This window comes from Elephantulus edwardii, unplaced genomic scaffold (assembly GCF_000299155.1).
Source record: "Elephantulus edwardii isolate Elephantulus edwardi_28Jun2011 unplaced genomic scaffold, EleEdw1.0 scaffold00031, whole genome shotgun sequence".
In the NCBI taxonomy this organism is placed as follows: Eukaryota; Metazoa; Chordata; class Mammalia; order Macroscelidea; family Macroscelididae; genus Elephantulus; species Elephantulus edwardii.
Window position 1 is genome coordinate 13,958,589 of NW_006399781.1, and position 20,289 is coordinate 13,978,877.

Consider the following 20,289-nt stretch of genomic DNA (forward strand, 5'->3'; position numbering starts at 1 on the left):
AGAGAAGCGGAAGAGACTATCCCAAGGTCACAGAGACAATATGTGTCAGAACGAGGTCCAGAGGCCAGAGTGTTCTGTTCCACCTTCAGGATGCCTGCTCCTACAGCACTCTGATGTTCTGAGAATTGTCACAGTCCTGTAAAATGCTCAGGAATGAGAGCTTACTGAATAATGCAGGGACATTCTGTCATTTGTCTCCGAGGGTTACAGCAGAGTCTAAACATTTTTAGACTCTTGTACAACAAACCAGAAAACCTTGCCAGGTCTTTGGCTCTCAGAAAGTAGAAGCTCAGTGCTGTGGAAATCAGCATTCTAGTTCCAGCTCAGACACTAATCCATGAGTCTGATGAGCTTTGGCTCCAAACTGAAGCCCCTTTGTACTTCCCATGAGGAAACAAAGGTGCTAGAAATCCAGGAAAATGAAGACTGCTTTTAAGGAGCAGCTTTCTTCTTTCTGGAGCATCCTTAGAAGCACAGGAGTAGACTCAGTACCTTGCATTGGTTCAAAACCCATGTCTTCATTTAGAGATATGTTGGGGGGTAGGGGGATGAAAACTCACACTGTCAAGTAGAGGAGGCTGATGGCCTTGTGCCTATGGCTGCATTTGTGTGCACAGTCATGTGTGTGCATGTGTCTTTAATCAAAGCTCTAAAGATTTTTTTTTTTTTTACTTTCATGTCAACTCCAAACTGCCAGTGACTATTTATAGACAACTTCTATTTTGTCACCTCTTATTAGTACCAGGAGAATTGATGCCTTTGAGCTGTGGTGCTGAAGAAGAGTACTAAATATACCATGGACCACTAGGAGAACAAACAGATTCGTCCTCGAGAAGGTGAAACAGGGCTGCTTCTTGGAGGCAAGGATTCTGTAGCTTCATCTGACATACTTTGCATGTTGCAAAGAGAGACCCGTCCTTCGAGAGGGACATCATGCTTGGGAGGGTGGAGGGACAGCACAAGAAAGGAAGACCCTTGATGAGATGGATTGAGTCAGTGACTAGGGTAATGGGGGTAGGTGTGTCAGAGACCATAAGGTTGACCTACGATAGAGCAGGTTGTACATAAGGTTCAGAGCAGTTGTACATGGGGTTGCTACGAGTCACTTGTGACTCGTCAGCACATAACAAATATTAGTTCCAGTGTTCTTCAAAATACCTTTCATGGCACATAGATGTGTTCTCTAGCCCACTGTACAGATGAAGACACTGAGGCACTAAGTTTCTAATCACAGAGAAAAACCCTTCAGTGGAAATCAGTAAAAGGTTCAGGACTAGGAAGAGTTCAGCAGCCGTTTCACAGAATGAGCCCATGGAAATCTAGATTCAGTAACTGTTCAGCTTCCAGATGATATTGATAAAATATATGTTTTGTTATCAGTCTTCTCTTTGTTAATTTTGCCCTTAACTTGGGAAGACATCCCTGCTCCCATCACTACTGTTTCCTCAACACACACACATGCACTTGATCTAATTACTTCTGTTCATTTTTAGGCTCAGTTCAAATGCTATTTCCTCTAAGAGGCCCCTTCTAAACACATCCGAGAAGATCAGGTCCCCCCACATTCCCACAGTGTTCTACAGCATATTCATTCCATTTTTAACACTATACAAGTTTGCAAATACTCCAATTGTGGTCATCTGCTGAAGAGTCTCTCAATTCTTAAAAGCAGGGACTCGTTCTGTTTCTTGCTCCTCATTTTCCCCTCAACATACACCAAAGCACTCAGTGCGAGGAGGCATGCAACAGAGAGCTGAGGAGTGAATGGAGGAGAATAAGCAAAGACTCAAAGCTCCAAGACCCCAACACTTGGTAGAAGAGGGCTAAGCCTTTGTTTTAATTCCCCTGAGACTAGGTAACATCTACAACTCATCTTGCACTCCAGCTGGACCTGATGTTTCCTATACTGTCTCGCTTCAGCATTGTTGTCGTTTTTACAGCCTGCGTTTCCCCTCTGCACATTTTGATTATCGAAAGCCTCAATCTTCGATACCAGACTAAAGCCCACACTGAGAACTCTGAGGAGCAGAGAAATAACAGTGAGTAAGTCAAAGGGTGGAAGGCTTTGCACATAAGATGTGGAGCTTCTCAAGAGCAGAAACTCTCTGTCAGTGTTTGACACACAGTAGGTGTTTATCCATGTTATTCTTTCCCAGAAACAATGGAAGAAGGCGGGACAATGCAGTGGAAATAGAGGGAAATTTGGAATTATTCAGATGGAGTTATTAGATAGTGTGCTCTGGTTGCCTAGTGGTAAGAAGCTATGCTGCAAACCAAAGGCACACGGTTCGAGGCCACCAGCTGCTCCGCAGGAGAAGGATGGGCAGTCTCTTCCGGGTCATTAACTTTCTCTGAAAACCCACTAGAGAGTTAGCTATGGATTGGTTCTGATTTGATGGAACACAACAACAAGTTATTGTAAGATATTAAGGGAAATGGCTTCCCTCACAGAGCTGTTATGTTCTCCACTTGAAAAATAACAGCTATCCTAAGAGCATTGTCGTGGATAATGAATGTTAATACACTGGTACAGTGGCTAGCACACAGTAGGTGGTCTGTCCATATCAGTTCCTTTATCTTCCTTTCTTCCCTAGCATCACAGAAACTGGACAATCTCATTCTTTTCTCCGTCTCTCTTCTTGGGACCAAAACAATGGTAAAGAGTCAAACAGGTGGAGCCTGGGGTCCCTCCTTTTGTTCCCAGCTGGCTATCAGATGCCAAAACCTATGCCAAAACTCTTTCCAGCTGGACACATAGGAAGACAACAAGATTAAGGTCAAAGGATGACTCAGCTGCACCATATGAAGTCTAAAGATAAGATGATGGTGGGAAGGGGTTAGAGATTGGGAAGGAAATGAAGACTGCATCTGATGATGCCACAGAAAGAGAATGACTTATCCTGGAGGGCTGTGGCTCTGATAGGATGTAGAGAAATCAGGGCCCGAACACTTTCCTATGGCTTCCCCCAGCTTATGGTGAGTTCCTTACTGCATGATAGCTTCTACTGTCCAAAGCAACATCTGTCATCCTCCGGCTACGGATCCTTTCTTCTTTGATATTAAGAGACATTCGAGTACCACTGTGGACAAACCGGCTTTTAACTGTATGTAAACTTTCTGAGCCTCAGTTTTCTCATCTATGTTGTTGCTGTTGTTAAGTTGGCAGCAAATCAAACCTGACACATGAAAATACTACGACAACCACCCCACCCCAAAACCTGACACATGGTAACCTCATGTACAATAGAACAAAACATCATCAATCATCACCTTATCTGAGTTCACGGTTGTGGTCACTGTGTCAATTCATTGCACTGATAATCTTCCTTAACCTCACTGGATTTAAAAATTTACCCCTATACTTCACCAGATACCATATCCTCCCCTAGAAATTGATCCCTGCTTATGACATGTCCCCAAAGAAGGAAGTTGGATAATGTTCTGTTGTGATCTGTAGAGTTTTCATTTGACTGATTTTTAGAAGGAAGTCTTTCTTTCTAGTCTGCCTTATCTGGAAGTTCCACTGAAACCTGCTAACCTTTTTTTTTCACCCTTCTGGTATTTGAAGTACAAGTGGCATGGCCAACATCGTCAAAGCCACATGTCAGCCACCCCAGCACAAGAAACAGACAGATAAGTGGTAGTTTCTTGTGTCTCATAATACTTCAATCAGTTTGCATGGGTTCTACTCCTAATAATCTCTTGATTCCCAACCTCTTCCCGAGTTTCCAGGCTGGTTCTTCCATCCACACCACAGTGTCAGTGTCCTCAATCATTACACATTCAGCAAGTTCCAAACTGAACTGCTACTCGCTCACACCCAACTCCTTCAGTGATTGGCTGCATCATGATCAACCCAAAATAGGCTCAGATTCATCCTGGGTTTCCTTCTCTATCTCCATACACACGTACACCCGAACACTCTCTCATGTCCATGTCAACTTCTATTCCAGAATTTTATAGTCATCTTTACCTCACAGGTCTGTGATCATTTGACATTGGTCAAATTGCGTTCTTTCAAGGTTCATCTCAAATATTATCCCTAATGTGTTGTTGTTGTTGTTGTTATGTTCCATGGAGTCAACTCCAATTCATAGTGACCTTATGATCAACAGCTCTGAACTCTGTTATATCCTGAGAAAATGTCATTATCTTTGACACACCCTATCCCTAGGACCCCATTCACTGAGTCAACCCATCTCATTTAGGGTCTTCCTCTCTTGCCCTATTCCTCCACCCTCCCAAGCACGATATCCCTCTTTAAGGACTGGTCCCTCTTGCAACATGCCCAAAGTATGTCAGAGAATAGGAGCAGCTAGTTTCACCCTCTCCAGTACAGACCTGTTTATTCTCTTAACATTCCATGGTATATTCTTCTCCAGCACCATAACTAGAAGGCATCAATTCTTTTTCTTTCATACATAGTCATTGTCCAATTTTCTGATGCATATCAAGAAATTGTGAAGACCATGGCCTGGATCTGGCACACCTTAGTCTCTAGACAGCAGATTTTCCCAATGAAATTTATCTTTTACTTTTCTGGCTGCTGGTACTAAGAATACTGATTGTGGAGTCAAGCAAGCTGACTCCTTTGTGTAGTCCTTTCTAATTCCCAGGAAAAGAGTTGGGGACTACTTCTCCAAGTTTTCACAGAACATGGTTGCACTTATTAAGTACCTGTTGGCATTGTAACGTCTTACTTACATATCTCTCCTAGAGATCAAGAAATATTGAAGGTAGATATTTTCTGCTGAATACTTCTTCAATAAGTGCTTTTTAAGAAATAAAATTTAATGTTTTGTGGAAAACATTGCAAAGAATGGAAATTTCAGAACCTTTAATTCTATGCATTTAGAATCTGTATAGGAATCAAGAATCCATTGTTAGGACAAAGGGGGAATGACATGGTTTAAAAACATTTTTAAAGTGTGCATCAGGGTTGTATCCTCTGGCATAGTCATAGAGAACTTTACTACTAGTTCAAAAGCCATGTTTCTTTGACAGTTTCAGTTCTTCAGTTGCTCTTTGGTAGAAGAATGAGTAATCTACTCCTGTGCAATTTATGGCTTTGGAAACCTGCATGAGCTGTGACTCGCAAGTAATTTGGCAGCAAAGAAAAAGATTCAATCTGTATGCTGAACAAACAATTTAAGAAGCTGGCTTATAGGCAGAAGAAAGCAGTGTCAAGATTGGAGGAACACTCATTAATAGTCTTTGATATGCAGATACACAACCTTGCTTACTGACAGTGAAGCAGACTTGAAGTCTTTATTGAAGAAAATACAAGATTATAGTCTTTAATATGAATTATATCTCAACATAAACAAAACAAAGATCCTCACAACTGGAGCAGTAGTCAATATTATGATTGACACAGCAAAGTTTGAAGTTGTCAATGATTTCATTTTCCTTGGCTCCAGAACCAACACCCATGGTAATTTTGTTGTTACTGTTAGGTGCCATCAAGTTTAATTCATAGTGATCCAGCGATAAACAAGTCTGAATCCTGTCCTATCCTGTGCCAGCCTCATAATTTCTGACGCACTTGAGCTCATTGCAACAATCATTCTGTCAACCCATCCGACTGAGGTTCCCAGTCAAGGAATCAAATGACATATTACACCAAACAAAGCAGTGAAGAAATCAAACCATACATTGCATTGGACAAATCTGCTGTCAAGGAACTCTTTAAAACACTTTCTCTTTAAAAGAGAAAGGATGCACACTAAAAGACTTAGGTGTGCCTGATCTAAACCATTGTATTTTCCAACTAATTCACATGCATGTGGGAGCTGGATGATGAATAAAGAAAACTGAAGAATTGGTGCTTTTGAATTTTAGTATTAACAAAGAACATTGACATACTGTCAAAAAAAAAAACCAAACACATAAATCTGTCTTGGAAGAAATGCAGGTAGAGTACTCCATAGAAGCAAAAATGGTGAGACGTTGTCATATTATCAGAAGCAGATAGTCTTTGAAAAAGAACAGAACGTTTGGAAACATAAATATCAACAAAAGAGAAGAACATCCTCTACGAGCTAGGTGGACACAGTGACTGCCACGATGGACTTAAACACAGTAAACATTGTAAAGATGCTACAGGAGCGAGCAGGTTTTCCTTCTGCTGTTCATAGAGTCGCTATGAGTGGAGTCCACTCATTGACACCTAACAGTAACAAGACAGGCATGAATTAATAGTAAAGCCTGTTTCATTCTCTGGTCCTCAGTGTTCCCATGTGTGAAATAGTAGCTGATCTAAGTAGCTCCCAAGTCTTCACAGCTTCTGAGTTTATACTATATCACCCTTCACATACACAGCTCGCACTCCTGGCCCACTAATTAGTAGGAAATATTACTTGAGTTATTTTTTCCAAGACAGGAACTGGGACAGTGGTTCCACCCACACTGCTTTAGAAAACCACTGGTCTCAGGTTGAAGTCATAAATCTACTCAAAGCCAGTGCTCTCTGTGAAGATCCAAAAACTCAGACCTCAGCATACCTCTGACCAGGACTCTCTGCCCATGTCCCAAGCACCGTCATGGTTAGCAGCCTCCCACACCGGTGCTCACCTGCAGGTACTCATACAGGCAAGCATGTAGGGGTGACACATCTGTGCATAAGAAGCCACCCACACTGTCTCAGCTCCCTGAGGTCACAGCCTTCCTGATCCCCACACCTCCCAGTTCTATCCACACTCACTCAGATGCCACCCACACATTCACACACCCACAGGATGTCGGCTTGTCTGTCTGCAAAGCTGGATTCTACCCATCAGACCTCAGCAGTTTTCAGCAGGTGTGGCAGGTGCACCTGCACTCGGAGAGCTCCCCTCGGAGCTCTGTCATCAATCCACCCTTCTCGGAATATCTTCTGCCAGATGCTGGAATAAGAAGGCTGTCATGTACTTCCTTTCTCTCCCCAGACAAATTGTTTGACCTCCTTGAGCTTCCGTATTTTTCAATCTTTAAAATGGTACTCTTGGCTCTGGTTACCTTCCTTTTTATATACATTTTGTCACCATACGATGAGCTAATGCTTGTGATTGTGCCCTGTGGAGATAAAAGGTACAAAGCAAGCAAGTATGATTCAGAGAAGTATAAATATTGATAGACATTAGGTTTTACTGCTGGAGGGAGTACTAGTGGCCTAGCGGAGAAGGAGTTGTGCTTCCAACCCAAGGGCATGAGGTTTGAAACCACCAGCTGCTCCTCTGGAGAAAGACAGGCAATCTCCTCCTCTGCAATTAACTGCCTCTGAAAGCTCACTGGAGGGTCAGCTATGAACTGCTTCCAAGATTCCAACTAGATGGCACATAACAACAGGTTTTGTTTCTAAGGAAGAACTTTTCAAATACAAAAGAACAATTGGAAACCAAATATCCCTTAAGTACATACAAAGACACAGTACAAGGGGTTATTATCAAGTATTTCCATACTTGCAGTTTAATATATATACATCTGAAATAAAATGTTTCCTGTTCTAAGGTTTTAATATCTTTATATATGTTCATGCATTTATATATATATACATATATATATATATATATATATATATATATATATAAATAGAAACACATCCTTATGTACAGATATTGCTCTCTGTTTGTTATAGAGAAAAATACTTGCCTAAGAGCATGAAGTATATCCATAAAATAGGAGTTTTGCAATGAAATAAACCCCAAGCCTAAAAGCCAAAACCACCAAGTAAACTGCCTTCTGGTTGAACCAGCCTCAAAGTGAACTTCTGTAATGTTGTAAGGCTGTAAAATCTTTACTAGAGGAAATTGCCCATCTTTCTCTGAAGAGTGACTGTTGGACTCGAACGCCCAGCCTTTGAGTTAGCAATCTGACAGGTTATATAATGCATGCTCAGGGCTCCTTTCTAATGAGACATGTATGAAAAAAACCCTAACTAAACTCATTGCCAAATTCTGATTCACAGAGACCCTACTTTTTAAATGCACTGAAGTCCCCCCTTCCTCCATATTAAAATAATGGAGGCAAAGAACTCTATCTCATAGTTCTGTCGTGTAAATTAAATACACATGAACCATTGAAGAATGCCTCACACACAGAGAATTTTTGTAAATGCCGCAGCTCCTTCCCCCAACTCCTGCTCCGTGTGCCTGGTGTGACCCGGGGCAGGTCGTTCCAGTTTGCTCATCTATAGGCTGCAAAGGACGGCCTTGATGACTGCGTGGATGCCTTCCAGGCCTGGGTGGGCACAGGGTCCTGTATCCAGTCACCACTTTGCGCACGCACGTGGGTTTAAATCCTGCACGCAGCCGAGGGGAAGGCCCCTGGGCCTGGCGCTGGCTCCACTTCCAAAGCATTTCCTTTCTCGGAACGTGCCACTTGCTCTCGCTCATACTTCTCATACAGGGCCCATTGATGGTCACAAAGAGGAATGTCCAGTGCAGCTGCGGGTCTCCTTGAGCCCGGGAGCGAGCGCGGTCAAGCGCGCTCTGTTCGGGAGCTCTGAGGCCTTTCAGAGCCTGTTGTTACAGAAATGTCTGGAATCCTCGACACCTGCGCGCCAGCTTCCTGGGCAGTTCCACCCCGCCCCGCCCCCACCCTCCGCTCCTATTTGCATCTGAAATGCAGCTGCTCGGGGGCCCTATAGAGGGGAGCCCGAGGGACAGGACACCCCCTTGTTTGCCTCTCCCTCCCCTGAGTCAAACTGAATCTGAAGCTCCTCTGTACTGGGCCTTTTGTTGTCTCCTCATTATGTTTAAATGAGCCTCTTCTGCAGGAGAATTTTTTTTTTTTTAATAAAATGAAATAAAACCACCACAAAAGACCAAAGCAGAAGACATCTGTTCTTTCAATGAAAGGGTTGGGAGGGGTGTTTTTTGGGTTTTTTTCCAATCTTGAATTAAACTAAAAAGAGAAGCGGGGAGGATTATGCTGGGCTTCATCTGTATCATCACCCCCACTCTCCACCCTCCAAAACACTAATATAAGGAGGTTTGGAATGGTTAACAAGAAAAAGAAGGGAGGGGTAGATTGAGGCTTCATAGTCCTATAGCTGAGTTGTTGGTTTTTAATTTGTTTGTTTTGAACATTTCATTGTGGTTGAGGTGAAAGTTTACTCAGCATTAAATCATTCTTACACAAATTATTCCCAGGCATTGGCTGCAATCTTGGCAATGTGTCAGAATCTCTGTTTCCACCCTGGATTCTCCATTACCATTGGTCTGTTTTCCACTTTCTTCTTGCTTAGCTCTGGTTTTGGGGCAAATGTTACCCTAAGGACTATATTCATCACTGGTGTTACTGTTTTCTGTTGGAGGCCAGTCTATGATTTGTTTAAGTGGCCTCTGGGAGTGACTTCAATTCTACCTTAGAAAAGCGGCTTGGTCAATAGTCTTGCTGGTTCCTCCAGTCTCAGTCCTGTCACTTTTATAAATACCAGTTGTTTAATATTTTGTCCCCACCTCACCCTAGTTTAACTGCAATCTTCTCTTTTCTTCCTGATCAAAATGGACAAAATCACTGGCAATATAATAGATGCAAATTAAAACTCTGACAAAATACTATCTCACGCCAGTAGCAGTGGCAAAATTTAACAGAACAGTAAGCAATAAATGTTGGAGAGGATGTGGCAAGACTGGAACTCTAATATATTGTTGGTAATATATTGTTGCCTAGTTTAGTATTTCCACAAAAAGCTGAACGTAGACATTCCATATGACCCAGTTATTCCACTGCTAGGAATGTTACCCCCCCCAAAAAAAAAAAACCAGAACTGAGACATGGAGATTTGTACACCAATGTTCGTAGCAGCATTATTCACCATAGCAAAAACATGGAAACAGTCCAAATGTCCAACAATAATCAGATGGATTGAGGAATTGAAGTACATTCATATGATGAAATACTACACAGCACTCAGGAGCAATGATTTTGCAAAGTAGTACATAATTTGGGAGAGACTGGAGAGCATTATGCTTAGTGAACTAACTCAGTCTCATATGCAGTATCAAATACTGCATAAACAACAATGGGGAGACTTTATCTTAAGTGTGTTGGGGATGTTATCAGGAAAGGCCAGTCCCTGTGGAAGGACATTATGCTTGAGAAAGTGGAGGGGCAATGGGAAAGAAGAAGACTCTCAATGAGATCGACTGATGCAATGATAATCATTGTTGAAACATGGCAGAGACTGAGGATGGAGCAGATCAGACAGGGTTCTATTCTATTGTACATGTGGTCTCTGGGTCAGAGCTAAGTGAGTGTGAAAATAATATAATCCACAGTGCCATAACATAAATACATACCCATACATATGTGTGAATTCTCTGTGTGTGTGTGTGTGTGTATAGATAGACGATAGATAGACAGATAGAGGCTTATGCTGCCATCCCAAAGGCTTATAGCCCAAATAGATCAACTGTTGCATGGGAGAAAGATGGGCAGTCTCCTCCTGTGCAATTTACTGCCTCATAAAACATGATGGCGGGGCAGCTATGGGTTGATTGCAACTTGATGGCACATAAGAAGTATATATATGTACACACACACACACACACACACAAATATGTATGCACGTAAGTAAAACCTAGATATCTTTTAACAAAAAAGTCCTGCACATGTAATATTCCAGTGGATGATTAAATGTATAAACATTGCATATGTATGTATGTGTGTGTGTGTGTGTGTGTATTGCATAGGGAGCTCTGGTGGCCCAGTGGCAAGAAGCTGCGCTGTAATCCTGAAAGCACAAGGTTGAAATCCACCAGCTACTCTGCGGGAGAAGGATGGGCAATCTCCTCCCGTGCAATTAACTGCCTCTGAAAACCCACAGGAGGGTCAGTTATTGGTCAGTTCTGACTCAAGGGTACACAACAAGAAGATTATTATGGTAAAAAAAAAAAGGACAACTAATAAGGTGTGCATGGAGGCCCAAGGAGGGAAGGGGCTTTAGCAGTTGGGTGATGACGGAAGGGGGGGAATCACAGGGTCGCACAGTTTAGTAGGTAGAGGGAGGGGTAAAGGAAATGGGAACGATCTAGCAGGGACGGGAAAAGGTGTAGTAAAGGTGGGGGTTAATTTCCTAAAACTCAGTGTATGGGAATGATTGTATGAAACAATGAAGGAAAGTGTGAAACACAATGCATATGAATTTTGTATGCAAACTAATATTTTTTTTTTTTTAAAGTCAAATAAGTAGCAACTGGACACCATCTGGTTCTGATCTCAGGCTCCAGGAGGCTTTATGCAGTTGATTTGGGCCCTTGGTCTTTAGACTGATTGCTTTCTTAAGTCTTTTGGTTTTTCCAATCTTTAGCTTAAGGCAGGAAGAGACTAATAGTTCTATCTTAGATGAACACCACTTACAAATTTTTATGATCCCATACACTACTCACTAAACGAGGATATAAGCACCATCTAGCTAGCTGTTCTGCAATGCCAAAGGCACATGGTTTGAATCCACCAGTGGAGAAAGATGGGCAATATCTTCCTATAAATATTTACAGAAAACCCATGGGAGATTCAACTATGAGTTCCAGCTTGAGGACACATAACAACATGTCCTGTTGTTGTTATGTGCCATCGAGTTGTTTGCAACTCATAGCAACCCTATGTAAAACAGCCCTAAACCCTGCTCTATCCTGTGCCAATCTTATTGTCTCTGACACACCTACCCCCATTGCCCCAGTCACTGAATCAATCCATCTCATCGGAGGTCTTCCCCTCCTGCACTGTTCCTCCAACCTCCCAATCATGACATCCCTCTCCGAGGACTGGACCCTCCTGGCAACATGTCCAAGTGTGTCAGATTAAGCTTCAGAATCCTTGACTCCCAAGTAATCTCAGTGTCTGCTGAAACTATAACCCTTAGACTTCAAACTCAGTAGGTCAATTCCTTGAGATGTTCCCTTCTGTTAAAGATATTTCCTTAGCCGTGTCTTCCATGTGTCCTATTATCTATATGAAAACATAGATAAATAGATAGATGATAGATAGATAGATAGATAGATAGATAGATAGATAGATAGATAGATAGATAGATATACAACACGTACAAATATAAGCAGTTGTCACAAACAACATCTGCTCCTATGTCTAAGTTTGTAAGTCAGGTACTTGTGGTTCTTACTTAGCCTTACTTTGGTGTAGTGTGTTCCTTATTGCACTGCTAGCCAAAGAGTCAATAGTTCAAATCCACCAGGTCCTTCTAAGAAGAAAGATGGGCCGTCTCTTTCCACAAAGATTTATAGTCGTGGACAACTGATGGAGGGTATGATGAGTTGGCATCTACTTCCTGATAGTGAGTTTAGCTTTTGGCTAATAAAAGGGAAAATGTTTGAGCAAGTTAAGGTGATTGTGATGAAGATTTTGTTGAGAGTGGGGAACGGCTCAATCATTTCAAAGTGAGACAAGTTTGCATAACATTAAAGCAGAGCTTCAGAGATGACAGTGCTCGGTCATCAAAGACAGTGGCCAAAAAAAAAAAAAAAAGACAGTGGCCAAATGAAATGTTTTGGACACCACATCCATCTCTCCACAGTCTCCAGTCTTAGGCATCCAGCTCCTGAAATGACTCACTCTTTTTTCTAAGTATCTCATTCTAGGGCTTTGACTCATAATTTCTCCCATTCCAGCTATCAGAACATATCATAAAAATTGTAAAAATTATAGCCTGTTTCTGTTTGACTTTTTTGACCATGAAAGAACCACAGCTTAAAGCCTTGCATTTAAGGGCAAGACAGAGTTGTCCATAAATTAGATAACTTGTAACCTGAGACTACCAAATGGATGTAGAAAAATCCATTTCTGTCCATACAAATATACTAATATATATACCAAGTTGGAGTACTGCACCATCTCTCCTGTTTATTTAGTACACACATCCAGATACGTGACCACTCGTACATCATTGGTTTTGAAGGATTTTTTGGGTTATAGTCAGTCGCTCAGTTCTTGCTAACAACTTGGAACCCTTAGCTGACCCTTCAGTGGACTTTTAGTGTCTAAAAGTTGAACAATGAATAAGGATGACAGAAGAAGATTAAATGCCTCTGAATTGCAGTGTTGGTGAAGAATATTCCATATCCCAGTAACTGCCAAAAGAACAAACAAGTCTGTCTTGGAGGAAGCCTAACCAAGTTGTTCTTTTAAAGGCAAGGATGGTGAAACTTATCTCACTTACTTTGGGTGTGTTGTGAAGAAGGGCCAGTCTTTGGAAAAAGACACCATTCTGGGAAATGTGGAGGGTCGGAGAAAGAGAGGGAGACCCTCGACAAGATGAGTTGACACAGTGATTATAACAATGAGCTTGGGACAGTAAGGATGGCACAGAGTAGGACAAAGTTCAAGTCTCTTGTTCAAAGGGGTCCTGTGAGTCATAGTTGACTCAACTCAACAGCCCATAACAACAGCTAACATATCCTCTAGATTAATTAATGTTGTGAGCTGTTCCATAAAATCATTATTATTCATATATGTACCACAGACCTTTGTCCACTCACCTATTGGTAGACATTTAAATAACTTCCACTTTTTGCTACTAAGAAAATATTTCCATAAGCATGGATGTGTACTTAATCTAACAGTTTCCATTTCTCTAACGCATATACCTAGGAGTAGGTTTTCTGGATTACATAGTATTTTTCTATTTCTAGCTTAGTAAGGCATGCCCTACCATTCTCCAAAGTGATTGTACCATTTTTCAGTTCCACCAGAAGCATATAAAATATCTCAAACTTCCAATATTCTCACTAATATCTGTTATTTCCTTTTTTGGGGGGGGGTGTTTCTTTGTTTTAGTCAGTGTCATTATTACAAGGCTGAGATCTTATATCATCACAGTATTGATCTGTACCTCACTAGTTCTGGCATCACAGTTCATAGATACAGCATGCTGCTCTACTAACCAAAAGACTGTGCGTCTCTGTCGATCTGAATCCACCAATTGCTCCAAGGAGGAGAGGTCTCCTCCTGTGTGATTTAGAGCCTTGGAAACTCATTGTATCATCAACAATGAGTCAGAACTGAATCAATGGCAAGGAATTTAAGGTTTTGATGAAATCTAAGTACTTGATTTTTAGGAAGTCCCAGTTACTAGTTTGTCTTCTACTATTTATGTATATTTGGTTATCTTTGATATCCTATTAATGCCGTATATGAGGGCCTCTATCTTTGTTCCTATTTCTTCCTCCCTGTATTTTCCAGTTTTAGGTTTAAGATTTAGATCTTTGATCCATTTTTAGTTTTTAAGCATGGTATGAATTTAAAGAAGAATATATTAATCTCTGTGTATACTAAGAATATTTAGACATATTATGATAGGTATCTCTTATTCTGAAAAAAATTGTATTTGTTGCATCCATTTCATAAAATAAAAATTTTAGCAACTTTAAAGCCTCTCCCATTGTAAGTCTAATATAAGTAGTACCCAGCACATAATTTGAAAGTTATCTTGATGCTAATAACTTCCAAATCTTTTGTCTATTCTTCTTCTCTCTATAAACCAAATCCACAAATCTAGTTACAAACTGAACCCACCACCTACTTTGTGCCCTGGGTTCTACTTCCTGCTCTCTCACGTGAGGTCTTTGCACGTACTCTTTGCTCTCTCTTGTATTTCTCTCTCCACCGAAATTATATCTACTCACACTTTAAGTCTAAATGTGAATTCCGCTCCTCAATAAAATCTTCATGATCACACATTCCCCAGGTGATTTAGGTGGTCTGACTATGTATTTTCAGGGTACTAGTGGGCCCGCACTCCTGGTCCGTTCCTAATTTCTGGTTATTACTCATTTAATATCCTGTCGTCTCTACTGAAGGGTCAATAATAACCAGATATATACCTATCTAATTCTCTTCAGTATTACTATAGCCCCAATCCCTTAAATGATAAAGCTCCATATTCCTGCTCCTTTGCTGTAAAGATCACTTTCAATAAGAAGGAAAAGAAATAGCATATTTGTGTCACAGAATAACAGCACAGTAAATCCAGACTCAGACATTTGTCTACAGCTAAAACTTCATTTCCCAGTTTCACGCCCTGTCCAATGAAATATTGTTGCAAGTGCCACAGAAAAGATTTCTTCATATGCAAAATCAATCTGATACAAAAAGGTTTTTGCCTCCTCCTGGAAACCCTTCCAACCTTTATCTCCTCCTTCACTTAGTGCCTGATGTTTGGATTCTTTTGACTACAAAGAATACAATGGAGTAACTAGAGAAGCCAATGTACAAGATTGTTGAGCGTTTAACAACAACAAAAACAAAATCATGAGGTGGCCAGCCTCTTGCTCCATTCAGTAATGTGAAGTTGTGACACAAGCAGGTGAAGTGACTGTCTGAAGGTACACTGCTATGACAGAAATGGCATGTGAACTCAGAGCCTCCAATTCATGTTTACCATCTCTTTTTACAATTCCAGGCTGGCACTTTCCCAAGAGTGGAAATCCCAGAAGGGGAGTTTGGCACAGAGGTGGAAGCTCTTTCCCAGCCTGAGAATTTTCGTAGAATCCTGCATAGCAAGCAGATATAAAACCAAAAGCAGGAGGGCCGAAGCATTGGTTCTTTTGGAAGATACAGATCAGTGGAGGGAAACAACTGGAAAACGGGAGCTTCCCTCACCCTTTTGCAAATGTTGCCAGACTCAATAGAGTCTTTCACACAGGTATTGCATATTGCACTACTCAAAGCAGATTGTTGGTCCTCTTTGAGCTTCTTTTAAAGTTTCTTAGAGGATGGAGAACCAGTCATTTTTTCATGGGGTAATATTTTAATATTAATCTTCCTCGATTATGGATACATTCTTTTCCTCTGAGCCAATATACAAAGCTTTAAGTTGTATTTTAATAGTGGAGTTTGCTAGTGATAAGATGACCACTTCCAACTCATAGTGACCTGCAGGACTCAATAGAACCAGCCTGCAGGATTTCCAAAGATAGAAATATTTATGAAAGCGGAGGGCCTTCTCTTCCTCCTACACAATTTGAATGGCTATCAACAGTAAAGTGCCTTTACTAGAGCTCCTTTAAAGAAAGGATGGAAAAAATCCTCTTAATCTCACTTTCCTTTCATCTCCAACTAAGAAACCAACATTTCAAAATTCAGAGTAAAATAAATATAAAAATTAATTGCATAGTTAGCTATAGCACAAAGATAACTATTACCATATTATGATTATGGACTTTAAAATATTATGAAATTCAATAGGCTGTCCATTCTTTCTTTCCATAAAGATAAATTAAACTTCTAGAGCTAGACATAACAGGTAAAAAGAACAGCCATAAAGCAGAAAGATTATTGAGCAAAAAATACTAGATGAGATTTTAGTACAAATTGTAAAATCACAGTACATTGATGAAGGAAAATGCAGAGAGTAGGGAAAAGAATGGCATAATTTAGATTGTTGAGTCTGCAAAGTCCCATGTGAGGAGCTGGTCACCATGTGAGGAGGCAGGGAAGGAGTCATGGCAAGGCAGCGGCCGGAACAGCCTGTGTAAGAGTCTCAACGCTAGATAGCCAATGACTGACAGAGCAAGGTTAGACCAGAAGGAAAGGCAGGGACACAGAAGAAGGTAACTTGTGCCTTCATATAGGCCTTCTAAGACAAGGTCCTGGCCTTGAACTTACTGCACACAGTAAGAAAACTTTGAAGCATTTTAAGTAGAAAAGAAGCATGCTTGACTAACTTTTTCTTTTTTTTTAATTACTCCACTAAGTGGGGGAAAGTCATGAAGTCCTTACCACTGGATCATTAGGAACCCCATGAGAGATGAAGAAAAGATTGGTGTTGTCAATTATTTTGCCTTACTTGGATCTATATTCAATATCTATGCTAACAGCAGAGAAGGAATCAAAAGAGAGCAAGAAAATGGAAACAGCCCAAATTCTCAGCAACAAACAAATGGATTGAGAAGCGATGATACTATACAACACTAAGGAACAATGATTTCTTAATATACAATATAATAAGGGAGAGTCTAGAGAGCATTATGCTGAGTGACAGAACTCAGTCACGTAAGGACAAATACTACATAAGACCATTATTGCGAAAATAGGAGGATAATTGATCAAGATATGAATAAATGCTCTAAAGAGGAAAAGGTCAGGGAAAGAGAGAAGAAAAAGGGTCAAATCACTAGGATTACAGAGGTTACTGGGAAAATGAGGGGGACAGATAAGGAATAGGAAAGATTTCATGATGACTTAAACAAAAGGGGTGATATTAGACATTGTTGTTGTTATGTGCCATCGAGTCACTTGTGACTCATAGCGACTCTATGTACAACATCCCTAAACTCTGCTCTGTCCTGTGCCAATCGCAACATCTCTGACATACCCATCCCAATTACCACAGTCACTGAATCAATTCACCTCATAGGGGGCCTTCCCCTTCTGCACTGTTCCTTCACCCTACCAAGCATGATGCCCTTCTTGAAGGACCTGTCCCTCCTTGCAACATGTCCAAAGTATGTTAGACGGAGCCTTAGAATCCTCGCCTCCAAGGAGCAGCTCGGTTTGACCCTTTCCATGATGAATCTGTTTGTTTTCCTAGCAGTCCATGGTACCCTCAATACTCTTCTCCAGAACCACAGCTCAAAGACATCAATTCTCCTTCTATCCTCCTTAGTCATTGTCCAACTCTCTGATGCATAACAAGTGATAGCAAAGACCATGGCCTGTATCAGACACACCTTAGTCTCCAAAGAGACACCATTGCTCTTCAGTACTTTGGAGAGGTCCCTAGCAGCAGACTTTCCCATTGCAATACGTCTTCTAATTTCCTGGCTGCTGGTGCCGAGAGTGTTGACTGTGGAGCCAAGCAAACGGAAGCTGTGAACAATCTCAATCTCTTCACCATCCATCCTGATGCTGCCAATTGGCCCAGTGGTGAGAATCTTTGTCTTCTTGACATTGAGCCTCAATCCATACTGAAGGCTGCAGTCCTTGACCCTCTGCAGCAAGCATTTCACGTCCTCCTCAGTTTCAGCATGCAGGGTTGTGTCATCTGCATATCACAGATTGTTGATAGATCTTCGACCATTCTTGACCCCACATCTCTCCTCATAGAGCCCAGCCTCCCAGATAATCTGTTCTGCATACAAGTTGAAAAGGTATGGAGACAGGACACATCCCTGGTGCACGCCCTTCCCAATTTTGAACCATGCAGTGTTTCCTTGCTCTGTTCTGAGGAATAGTAATTAATTATATAAAATACAATGTATACGAATGATTGCATAAAACACAATGTACCCTAATGGAACAATGTATATGAATGTATGCAAACCAATTTAAAAAAGAAAGAAATCAAAGGATGAGTTGCACTGGAAAAATCTGCTGTCAAAGACCTCTCTAAAATACTAAAGAGCAAAAATGTCAGTTTAAAGACTAAGATATGCTTCATCCAAGCCATGATCTTTTCACGAACTTCCTATGTATCTGAAAGTTGGACAATGAATAAGGATGGTTAAAGAACAATCGATGTTTTTGAGTAGTGATACAGGAGGAAAATACTCAATATTCCAAAAGAATAAACCAGTCTCTCTTGGAGGAAGTGCTATCAGGATCTTTCTTAAAGGCAAGAGGGTGAAACTTGGTTTCACATATTTATGCCTGTTGTCAGGAGGGGCTGGGAGAAGGCACCATTCTGAGAAAAGTGGAACATCTGAGAAAGCAAGGAAGACCCTCAGCAAAATGGATTGACACAATGACTGTAACTATAGACTCAAGTCCATGAGCATTTGTGAGGATAGTGCCAGAGATAGGATAGGGCAAGATTCAGATCTACTGTTCATAGAGTCACTGTGAGTCATGGCCAACTCGATGTCACCTAACAAGAAGAGGATGAAATGTGGAAAGTAAGTTGGATGAAGATGGAAGACTATTGCTGAAGTCTGGGAAAGAATTGATGGAAAGAGTCTAGTGAGGCTTATTTCTCATTCCTTGACTCAAACTACCAAGGTGGTTTCTTTTTTAATCATTGTATTTGCTGCTGCTGCTGCTGCTGCTGTTTGATGCCATCCAGTTCGACTCATAGCGACACCTTGAACAACAGACAGGAGCCCTATCCTATCCTGTGTCCTCCTCACAATATCTGACATAATTGCTACAATCACTGTGTCAGTTCATATGATAGAGCATTTTCTTCTCTTTTATAACCTTCCAACATTCCAAGGATGACATCCCTCCCCAAGGAATAACCTCTCCTAGAAACATGCCCAAACGACATGAGACAAAGCTTTGTCACTTTTGCCTCCCAGGAGCACTTTGGCTGCAGCTTCTCAAAAATGTATCTGCTTGTTCTTTTAGCAGTTAATGAATTTTTTTTTAAAAAAAATCATTACTTATGATTAATAAGCTACAAAAGATGTATGTCATTTTGTTAAAAAGGACCACACATTTTCTAATATCAACTAAGATGACTCACAATTGTAAGGAGCTACTTCAGGACAGTGTCCATTGTAGATGGCTTTCTGGCCATCTTTTTCTACTTTCCAGGTTTTTCAAGACAAATGGTTCAGAGGGGTAGTCATCAATTGGGGAATAAATATATAGGTCATTTGTATTCAATCTCTTACCCAGCCTCAATTTCATTACACAGCAGGAGCAGCAGCAGCAAATGTCAGTGGCAGGAAGTACACAACAAGAATTAACCACGTTTTTTTTTAATCCAAACATACATACACACACACAGTCACACATACATACAGTTGGTTTTCAGTAGGGTAAGGGGAGGTAGCCATGTTTCTCACATTTTCAACCAATAGAATCTCTGATCAGTCATGAAAACAGGCTTTCAGTCAGTTGACCTTTTGTGGTGGAAGGTTTTGTGGGGGGAAAGCCAAGGAGAGAGAAAGCTTGGGCTTTGAATCCTTTGTCACTCTAATAGTGGAACACTGAATTGCCTTATGTTACAGACACATTAATTTGATTAAGATACAATCCATGGGTCATTCAGGCATATAAAATACTCTTGCCTAATTGCAAAATTAACAATGAAATAGGATAAATCATTATCAAACTGGAGGCTATTCTGAGACTCATGGATTTTTCTGCCCCCCCCCAAATTAATTTTCCCACTCTGAAGTTGTTTTTGACAGTTAAAGGCAAAGTCTGGGTTAAAGAAACAATATGTAGCATAACAGCATTCAGAAGCTCTCGGGGCACTCACTAGAGCTCGCTCTCACTCAAACATCTCAAAAAGAAGCTCCAAGAACCTGTAAGGCATCTGTGTGCATATCGTGATTCACACGCCCAGAGAAAGTTAGCAATAGCCTCAAGAAGTTCGTCCTGAAATATGAATCTGAGGTTTTG